Consider the following 11185-nt stretch of genomic DNA (forward strand, 5'->3'; position numbering starts at 1 on the left):
AAGTTCCAAGGAGAAACCATGTAAATACATCAAGAATGTTCATGCTGGGGGTGGTAGATGGGAGTTAGCCATAGGAAGAGATTTTGTTTTGTTTTGTTTTTGAGACTGAGTCTCGCTCTGTCACCTAGGCTGGAGTGCGGTGGTGTGATCTCAACTCACTGCAACCTCCACCCGCCAGGTTCAAGTGATTCTCCTGCCTCAGCCTCCCGAGTAGCTGGGATTACAGGCATGCACTACCACGTCCAGCTAATTTTTGTATTTTTTAGTTAGAGACAGGGTTTCATCATGCTAGCCAGGCTGGTCTCGAACTCCTGACCTCAAGTGATCCGCCTGCCTCAGCCTCCCAAAGTGTTGGAATTACAGGTGTGAGGCACCACGCCTGGCCAGGAAGAGGTCTTAATGTTAGAAGAGCTGAGGAATTTAGGTCAGATAGAATGGGCAGCAGTGGGCAACTACTCACTACAGATTTCCCGATCATGATCTGACATTTTAACAATTCTAGAAGTTTGTCCACGGGCAAAGCAGAGGGAGATTTGGAGGATGAAAAAGTTGAGATCAGGAAGAGAAGGAAGAAGAATGTGCCAGGGGTTCCAGGAATGACCATAGATAGGGTCTGTGAAAAGTTTGTGAAAAAAATCACACAAGGACACCTTATTACTAATAAGGATGCCTAAAGATTACAGTGTGTCAAGCTGAGGACAGACGGGATCTCTGAACACTCATGAGTCATATTAGGTTAACACTGCATGTCACAAATGAAGAGGTGAAAGAGTAAGGGGAAGAGAAGGGAGGGTTTATACCCAGTTCTGTCTTACCTGGACACCTTTAGTGACAATGCTGAACTGCAAAGGAGAAAAAGTGATTTGAAAACTTTTTTTTTTTTTGAGACAGAGTCTCAGTCTCACTGTCTTGCCTAGGTTGGAGTGTAGTGGCATGATCTTGGCTCACTGCAACCTCTGCCTCCAAAACTCAAGCTATGCTCCTGCCTCAGCCTCCTGAGTAGGGGTGGGATTGCAGGCGCACATACGCCTGGCTAGGTTTTTGTTTCTTTTTTTTTTTTTTTTTTGTATTTTAGTAGATAGGGGTTTCACCATTGCCTAGGCTGGTCTTGAACTCCTGGCCTCAAGTCATCCACCTGCCTCAGCCTCCCAAAATGCTGTGATTGCAGACATGAGCCACTGCACCCAGCCTGAAATCTTTTTTTTTAATGAGGGAAATAATAAGTTTAATTTTCATTTCGTATGTAGAAATCAGAGGTACGTGCAATAGGAATTAACTTGAATATGATGTATAAAGTTTGAAGGAAAGGTGAGTGATAGATGAACATTGGTGATGTAACTCTGGAAGCTGTCTGTCATAACTGATGACTTATCCCCATCATATGTGCTGAAAACTACTCAGATGAAGTTAACAACTTGATACTACAAAATAAGCATATATGTTTTGTGTCTGTAAGAACCTGATAGTCATTTGGAGACTTACTTAGTACTTGAGGGATGAGCTATAGATAGCCCTGTGTATTAGGGTTTTCCAAACCAACAGAACCAATGGGATATATATAGAGATATACAAAGACACTTCTTATAGGAATTGGCTCAGGAGATTATAAAGGCCAAGAAGTCCCAACATGTGCCCCCTGCAAGCTGAAGAACCAGGAAAGCCAGTGTAATTCTTGCATCTGAGGCTGAAGGGCTGAAGAGTGGCTGCTGGTATTGAAGGCTCAAGAACCTGGATCTCTGAAGTCAAGGGCAGGAGCAGATGATGGATGTCCCAGCTTCAGAAGAGAGAGCAAATTTGCCTTCCTCCACCTTTTTTATGATTCCTATGCTCCGTTAATTGAATGATGCCCACTCACATCAGTGAGGATGGGTTTTGGTACCCAGTCCATTGATTCAAATGCTATTCTCTTCCAGAAATACTCTCACAGACTCGCCCAGAAACAATATTTTACCAGCTATCTGGGCATCCCTTAACCCAGGATGGGCTAAGGGACAAGTGGACACATAAAGTTAACCACCATACCCTGTAAATACGGTATGAGAAGGGATCGAGTCATATTTCATACCAAGATTATTCTCCAATGCATAGATGCCTTGGAATAACACTTCTTATAAAATAATGAATAACATTTTCTAGCACAAGTTCCAAACTGTGTACCATGGAACCCTAGCTCGGTCGTATGTTGCTCGGTGTTGCATGCATACCCAAAAAGAGGTCTGTAATCAAGTAACTTTGAGAAATAGGAGGTTAAGTAAAATTAAACAAATATCTTCACTTTAAGATGCATATAATTTTTTAAGATGATAATCTGCATTTTGAATTTTAAAGAAGGTAGATAGCTTCAGTATGTAGCATCATTCCCTCTCCCCATTTCTTTTTTCTTTTTCCTTTTTTTTTAGACATAGTCTCACTCTGTTCCCCAGGCTGGAGTGCAGTGGCAAGATCTCTGCTCACTGCAGGCTCTGCCTCGAGGGTTCAAATGATTCTCATGCCTCAGCCTCCCGAGTAGCTGGGATTACAGGTGTGTGCCACCATACCCGGCTAATTTTTTTTTTATTTTTTATTTTTTTATTTTTAGTAGAGACGCAGTTTCACCATGTTGGCCAGGCTGGTCTTGGACTCCTGACCTCAAGTGATCCACCCACCTTAGTCTCCCAAAGTGCTGGAATTACACGCACACACGACCACACCTAGCTAATTTTTGTATTTTAGAAGAGACGGGGTTTCACCATGCTGACTGATCTCGAACGCCAGGCCTCAAGTGTTCCACCCGCCTGGGTCTCCCAAAGTGCTGGGATTACAGGCATGAACCGCCGTGCCTGCCTGGCCCCCTCCCCATTTTTTGTTTTTGTTTGCTGCATCGACTCCTAGTGTTGCACAAAGCATGCTTTAGGGAACGTGGTTTGGAAGCATTCGAATTGAACCCTTGGATTTTTTTTAGACCCTTGTAGAAGTGAAGGTTTATAGTGTACATTTTTGTCAAAGCAGATGGGTTCTTTTCACTGCAAGTTGTTTTCACACATGACCTTGAAAATAAATTAATAAAGAAAAAAGGTAGAAATATTAGGCTGACAGACATTTTAAAGTAGGGCATAAGATGCCATAAAAAGCCTTTTGAAAGTTTAAAATAGGAGTTAAAGTGTGTGTTATATGGAAGATACCAGATTAGAGTCTTTGAATATTTATTATATAAATGTGCAGGTATATGACCAGCTTCTTCCCAGTTTGGGGGAGAAATGGGACGGCATTCAGTTCACATTTGAGAGTGCTTCTCTTTAAATTTTCATAAGTGGAAAGGAAGAAGATCACTAAGTTTACAAAGACAAGTCTCAGAATAGGACTCTCCTTCACTGTATTGCCTTTAATCATCTGGTGGGAGGGCCCTCAAGAAGTGGCCAGGACCGTATGAAGATTGGTGAAGAGTTTCAAGGAGGAGAATTGAAGGAGACAGCTATGGGATTAATTTTGAGAGATGCCTTTGCTGAAATGTCTCATAAAGTATACATGGAGAGCAAGGGCACGAGGAGATAGAGAACTCTCTGGGCCAAACAATAAATCAGAATTTCCATAGTTTTCCTCTGTTAGTCCTTATTGAAAAATTCGTCTACTGCTAATGGTGTCAAGTGGCCCTGGCAGCCCTCATTATTGTACCAAAAAGCAAAACAAGGAAAAGGTTTAGGGAGCCAAGTCTAAAAGGAATATCATTTATGTTTCCCAACAATCAGTAAAAACAGATTCTGTTACCTAAACCTTGCAGAACCAAGGGTCCTAATACTCACTTTATTCTGGTGAGTTTGTCCGTCTAATAAAAGATACTGACAGGCCAGGTTCTTTTCTTCGATAAACAGTAAAATAACATGGCTATAAACAGAAAAAAATGGTGAGAACACAAATGTTGGTATATTAGGGCATTCTTGCATTGCTAAAAATAAATATCTGAGACTAGGTAATTTATAAAGAAAACAGCCTGGGTGCAGTGGCTCACGCCTGTAATCCCAGCACTTTGGAAGGTTGAGGTGGATGGACAACCTTAGGTCAAGAGTTCAAGACCAGCCTGGCCAACATGGCAAAACCTCATCTCTACCAAAAATACAAAAATTAGCTGGGTCTGGTGGCACACACCTGTAATCCTAGGTACTCAGGAGGCTGAGGCAGGAGAATCACTTGAGCCTGGGAGCAGAGATACTGCCACTGCACTCCAGCCTGGGCCACAGGATAAGACTCCATCTCAAGAAAAAAGAGAGAGATTTAATCAGCTTATGATTCTGCAGGCTTTGCAGGAAACCTGATGCTGGCATCTGCTTGGCTTCTGGTGAGGCCTCAGGAAGCTTACAATCATGATGGAAGGTGAAGGGGGAGTAGGGATGTCACATGACCAGAGCAGCAACAAGACAGAGCATGGTGCCACACAGTTTTAAACAGCCAGATCTCATGAGAAGTCACTCATCACAAGGACAGCAACAAACAGATGGTGCTAAACCATTCATGAGAAATCCACCCCCATGATCCTATCACCTCCTACCAGTCCCGCCTCCAATACGGGGGATTACAATTCAACATGAGATTTGGGTGGAGATAAATATACAAACTATATCATTCTGCCCCTGGCCTCTCTCAAATCTCATGTCCCTCTCTCATTTCAAAATATAATCATGCCTTCCCAATAGTCCCCAAAAATCTTGACTTGTTCCAGCATTAACTCAAAAGTCCAAAGTCCAAGTCCAAAGTCTCATCTGAGACTCAATCTCTTTCCATCTATGAGCCTGTAAAATCAAAACAAGTTATTTACTTCCAAGATATAATGGGAGAACCAGCATTGGGTAAATATTCCCATTCCAAAAGGGAGAAATCAGAGAAACCAAAAGAAAGGGGCTATAGTCTTCATGCAATTTCAAAACCCAGTAGGGCAGTCATTAAACCTTAAAGCTCCGAAATAATTTCCTTTGACTCCATGTCCCACATCCAGGGCACACTGGAGCAAGGGGTGGGCTCCCAAGGCTATGGGCAGCTCTGCCTCTGTGGCTTTGCAGCTGGGTACAGCCCTCGTGGCTGCTCTCACAGATTGAGTGCTATGACTTTTCTAGGCACAGGTGTAAGCTGCTGGTAGATCTGCCATTCTCAGGCCTGGAAGGCAGGGGCCCCCTTCTCACAGCTCTGCTAGGCCATGCCCCACTGGGGACTCTGTGTGGGGTCTCCAACACCATACTTCCCCTTGTCACTGCCCTAGTAGAGGTTGTCTTTGGAGGCTCTGCACCTGCAAACAGGTTTCTGCCTGGGCACCCAGGCTTTCTTGTACAACCTCTGAAATCTAAGTTGAGGCTGCCAAGCATTCTTCAATCTTATATTCTGTGCACCTACATACATAACACTGTGTGGAAGCCTCCAAGTCTTATGGCTTGCATTCTCCAAAGCGGCAGCCCAAGCTGTACCTGGGTCCCTGTGAACCGCAGCTGGAGCTCGAGTAGCTGGGATATTGAGAGCAATGTTCCAAGGCTGTGCAGGGCAGGGGGGCCTTGGGCCTAGCCCACAAAACCATTCTTTCTTCCTAGCCCTCTGGGTCTGTGAGGGAAGGGGCTGCTGCAAAGCTCTCTTAAATACCTTCAAGGCCTTTTCCCCATTTTCTTGGATATTACTGTCTGGATTCTTTTTAGTTAGGCAGATACCTCTAGCAAGTGGTTTGCTCTGCAACCTGATTGGGTTCTTCCCATGAAAATGGGCTTATCTTTTCGAACACATGGCCAGGCTGCAAATTTTCCAAACTTGTATGCTGTCCTTCCCTTATGAGTTCCAGCTTTAAGTCACTTCTTTGCTCCTATATCTGAGTTGGGCTGCTAGAAGCAGCCAGATCAATTCTTGAATGCTTTGCTGCTTAGAAATTTCTTCTGCCAGGTACCCTAGGTCATCACTCACAAGTTCAAACTTCCACAGATTCCTGGGGCCTGAAGACAATGCAGCCAAGTTCTTTGCTAAGGCATAGCGCATGTGATCTTTGCTCCAGTTCCCAATAAGTTTCTCATTTCCATCTGAGACGGTGGCAGGCCTGGACTTCACTATGCATATTTCTGTCAGCTTTTGGTGACGACCATTTAACCAGTCTCTAAGAAATTCCACACTTTCCCTCATCTTCCTGTCTTCTGAGCTCTCCAAATTCTTCCAACCTCTGCCCAGTTCCAAAATCACTTCCATATTTTCAGATATCTTTATAGTGATGCCCCCATTTCTCAGTACCAATTTTCTGTGTTAGGTCGTTCTTGCATTGCTATAAAGACATACCTGAGATTTGTAAATTGGTAAAGAAAAGAGAACTATTTCCCTCACACTTCTGTAAGCTTTACATGAAGCACAGTGCTGGCATCTATTTGGCTTCTGGTGAAGCTTCAGGGAGCTTTCAATCATGGTAGAATGCAAAGGGGAAGCAGGCACGGCACATGGTGAACACATGTGATGAGCAGGAGAGAGAGAGAGCAGTTGGGGGTGTTGCCCCACACTTTTAACGAGACCAGATCTCATGTGAACTCAGAGGGAGATCTCACTTATCACCAAGGGAGTGGCCCAAGCCATTCATGAGGGATCCACCTGCATGATTCAGACACCTCCCACCAGCTTCCACCTCTAACAATGGGATTACACCTCAACATGAGATTTCGACAGGGGCAAATATCCAAACTATGCCACTTGGTTTTCAGGTCATTCCAGAGCACTAGCTCTACCCTGGCTTAAATCCTGAAAGATATCAAATTTATGCTAGTTTTTGACCAACATAAGAAAACAGGTCAAAGATTTGCTTAGTCGATTGTACCATTTCTGCCTTAACTACTTGGGAGCTACTGGGAATTTCTATTTTTAAAATCAGGTTGTATCAAGATTGTTTGGTGCTTTTTTTTTTTTCTTTTTTTTTTTTTGTTTGAGACAGAGTCTTGCTCTGTTGGCCAGGCTGGAGTGCAGTGGCGTGATATCTGCTCACTGCAAACTCCACCTCCCGGGTTCACGCCATTCTCCCGCCTCAGCCTCCTCAGTAGCTGGGACTACAGGCGCCTGCCACCATGCCCGGCTAATTTTTTGTGTTTTTAGTAGAGACGGGGTTTCACCGTGTTAGCCAGGATGGTCTTAATCTCCTGCCCTCGTGATCCACCCGCCTTGGCCTCCCAAAGTGCTGGGATTACAGGCGTGAGTCACTGCGCCCAGTCCTGTTTGGTGCTTTTTGACCAAAATCTCTAAATAACTCCAAAAGCCATAAACAGACTATAGCTAGAAAAAAGCAGACAAAGATATTAGAAACCAAGCTTGAGTAACTCAAGTCTTTAATGCTGTCTTACTAGTCTCAGTAATTCAACTCCTAGGAAACATCCACAGAAGACATTTTATCAATCAAAACAAAGAAGCTCGGGCAAGCGCTGCGATGTGTGCTCACTCATAGGTAGACTTGTTTTTGAAATTAGTTTTCAGTGATATTCATTCAGTGTAAGATTTAGTCTCCATAAACTGAAGCACAGCACAACTTGAAGCTTTACTGGACCCTTGGGAGTGAGAAGCAGTTCTGTAAGGTGTCTGTGATTAAGTAGCAGTTTCATCCTGATTTTTCAAGCTCAGAGCTCTCTACACTTTCACATGCTTAAAGACAAGATGTTGAACAATTGGCCCAGAGAAGTTTTTCCTCTCATTTATGTAATCTTCTGGTAAGGAAGGAAGGATGTGACTTAACATGATTCTCCTTCAATCTGAACATGCCAGTGTACCTTCTTTCCCATCCTATTTAATATATACTCTGCCTGTTTTTGTTGTTGTTGTTTGTTTTTTGAGACACTCTGGTCTCACTCTGTTGCTCAGGCTGGAGTACAGTGGCATAATCATGGCTCACTGCAGCCTCAACCTCCAGGGCTCAAGCAATCCTCTTACCTTGGTCTTCTGAGTAGCTGGGACTACAGGTGGGTACCACCATGCCCAGCTAATTCCTTCAAATTTTTCATAGAGATTGGGTCTTACTTTGTTGCCCAGGCTGATCTCAAACTCCTGGGCTCAAGTCTCCCAAAGTGCAGGGATTGCAGGAGTGAGTCACTGTGTCTGGCCTCCGGGACTATCTGAAGTCTCTTTTTCACAACTCCTGTTTTTCACAGCTCCTGTTAGTTGAGGAAAAAACATCTGGAATTACAGTGTTTACAACTGAAAGGGATGAAGTAGTCATTTAGGCCACGTCTTTAATTTGTTGAGGATTTACTGGAGAGCCAGATAAATGAAGTCCCTTGCATACGGTCATTTGAATATTTATTGGCAAAGCTTGGCCTTTGTCCCCCTGACTTCTCATTTCATCTTGTGGTGCTTCCAGGATATGGCCACTTTGCTAGACCTGAGTCATAAAAACAATGGGGTGCTAAGAGCAGCCATACTATATGAAGTGGTGACAGTTTCCTCATCTAAAGTTGGGTTATCTTTCTAGAATCTTAGAGTCGGAACCCAAATCAGAAATCAACTGTTTGATCCTCCCACCAAGGCAGGTGTCTCTCTTGCAATATTCTTGAGACAATCATCTGGTTTCTGCCTCCTTACTTTCTATTATCAGGAGCCAGCTTCAGGAAATATAACATTTCACTAGAATTTGTGTATTGTTACATATAGCTAAAATTTACCTTCTCTTCATTTCCGTCCTTATATCCCAACACTGCCCCATGGAGTAACACCAAATGCAAAGACAAACTGTGCTTTCGGCCACAGGACACTCCTTTAGAAGTGTTAAAATACTTATCCAGTATTTCCTCAAGCTTCTTTTGTTTTTTCTCAAAGCTAAATATCTGAGTTGTCTAAACTGTGCCTTATAGGTTACAGTTGCTGGATCCTTTGTGATGCTGAACTTTGGATATATTCCTTTTGGCAAATGACTGTATCCTATTTATCCACTAATTCGACAGATATTTAATAAGCACCTACTAAGTTGACGGAGATTTTAAAAATACAAACATGTGAATAAGAAAATATACAAAGTGGTATATAACAATACAGGCTGTGGAGAAAAGTTAAGCAGCGCAAGGGGAGGTGGAAAATTTGTGTATGGTTAGGAGCTTGGTGCCTTGCTATTCTGTTAATACTCACAGTGATCAGGAAAGGCCTCACTGATGTAGTGAGCTTTGAGCAAACATGTAAAGGAAATAAAGGAGGAAGACTTGCCACTGTCTGGGGAGAGAGGATTTGGGCATACAGAATAGCTCCTGAGGCAGAAATAAGTCTGATGGGTTTGGAGAACAGCAAGGTGGCCCTTGAGGCTCCAGTGGAGGGCGTGAGTGGGAGAGTGGGAGGAAGTGAGGTCAGGGAGGTTGTTACAGACTGAGTGGTGTCTCCCTGGAATTCATGTGTTGAAGCCATAAGCCCCAGAACCTCAGCACATGACTGTGTTTCGACATAGTGTCTTTAAAGACCTAAAATGAGGTCATTAGGGTGGGCCGTAATCCAATATGACTGATTTTCTCACAAGAAGAGGAAATTAGGACACAGATGGGCACAGAGGGAAGACCATGTGATGACACAGGGAGAAGAGAGCCATCTATAGCGATAAGCCAAGCGGAGAAGCCCCCAGAGAAGCCAATCCTGTTGACACCTTCATCTCAGGCTTCCAGCCTCCAGAATTGTGAGAAAATAAATTTCTGTTGGTTAAGTCACCCAATCTGTGGTACTTTATTATGGCTGCCCTAGAAAGCTAACACAGAGGGGAAAAGGGCCAGATAGTGTAAGACCTTGAAAACCATTTTCAGTTCTTTGAGCAGAAGGGGAGCCAGTGAGGGTTTCTGAGCAGATGAAGGTGATGATTTGGCTCATATTTTAAAAGCATCACTCTAGCTTCTGTACTGAAAGCAGTCTATGGGGAGGCAAGGACAGAAGGAAGAAAACCAGGAGGAGGCTGTTGCAGAAATGTACATGAGGGTGGAAGGCGGTGAGGAGGGGGAAGTTTTGGAATATATTCTGAAGTTAGAGCCAAAAGGATTTTCTGATGAACTGGAATTGTGATGTGTGAGAGAGAAAGGAGTCAAAGATGACCCAAGGCTTTTGGCCACAGCAACTTGGAGAATGGAGTTAACATTCATCGAGATGGAAAGGACTGTCGGAGCAGTGGGCTTTTTTTTTTTCTTCTTCTTCAGCTTTTAAGTTAAGGGGTACATGTGCAGAATGTGCAGGTTTGTTACATAGGTAAACGTGTGCCATAGTGGTTTGCTGCACAGATCATCCCATCACGTAGGTATTAAGCCCTGCATCCATTAGCTATTCTTCCTGATGGAGCAATGGATTTTAAGGGGGAGGACCAAGAGTTCAGTATGGACACATTAAGATTAAGATGCCTACTCATCTTTGAGTTTGAAATGCCAGCTAGGCTGTTGGATGTATGAATTTAGAATTCAGAGGAGTGGTCAGGGTAAAGATACAGATGGTACTGAGTGAGATCACTTAGGGTGAAATGAGGACAAAAAGGAGGATTTGGAAGCTGGGGACGGTGGCTCATGCCTGCAATTCCAGCACTTTGGGAAGCTGAGGTGAGTGGATCACTTGAGGCCAGGAGTTCAAGACCAGCCTGGCCAGTATGGCAAAACCCTGTTTCTACCAAAAATAGAAAAATTTGCCAGGCGTGGTGGCAGGTGCTGTAATCTCAGCTACTCAGGAGGTTGAGGCATGAGAATGGCTTGAACCTGGGAGACAGAGGGTGCAGTGAGCTGAGATGGCGCCACTACACTCCTGTCTGGGCCACAGAATGAGACCCAGTCCCCCTGAACTCCCCACAAGTAAAGGATTTGGGATTAAGCCCTACTGTACTTGGAAATGTTGAGGTTGTTAAGATGAGCAGGAACCAGAGAAGCAAGCAGAGGAGGGGCAGCAAGTGGAGTAGGAAGAGAAAGAGGGTGGTTTCCAAGAAGCCAAGTCGAGAATGTGTTTCATGAGGACAGAATGACTACTGGGTTAATGCTGCAGATACTGTGTGTTTAATAAGATAAGGACTGCGTTGTATTTAGTGATAGAGAAGTCACTGGTGACATTGACAAGAGCCAGTTCAGAATGGTGGGGACAGAAGTATGATTTGAGTGGGCTCAAGAGAGAGTAGAGGAAATAACTTTGAGTCAGCAATTATTAAAATATTCTTTTGGAGGACTTTTGCTATGAAGGGAGCAAAAAGCTGAAGGTAGCTAAAGGGAAATACGAAGAGAAAGTA

This window comes from Mandrillus leucophaeus, unplaced genomic scaffold (assembly GCF_000951045.1).
Source record: "Mandrillus leucophaeus isolate KB7577 unplaced genomic scaffold, Mleu.le_1.0 Scaffold567, whole genome shotgun sequence".
In the NCBI taxonomy this organism is placed as follows: Eukaryota; Metazoa; Chordata; class Mammalia; order Primates; family Cercopithecidae; genus Mandrillus; species Mandrillus leucophaeus.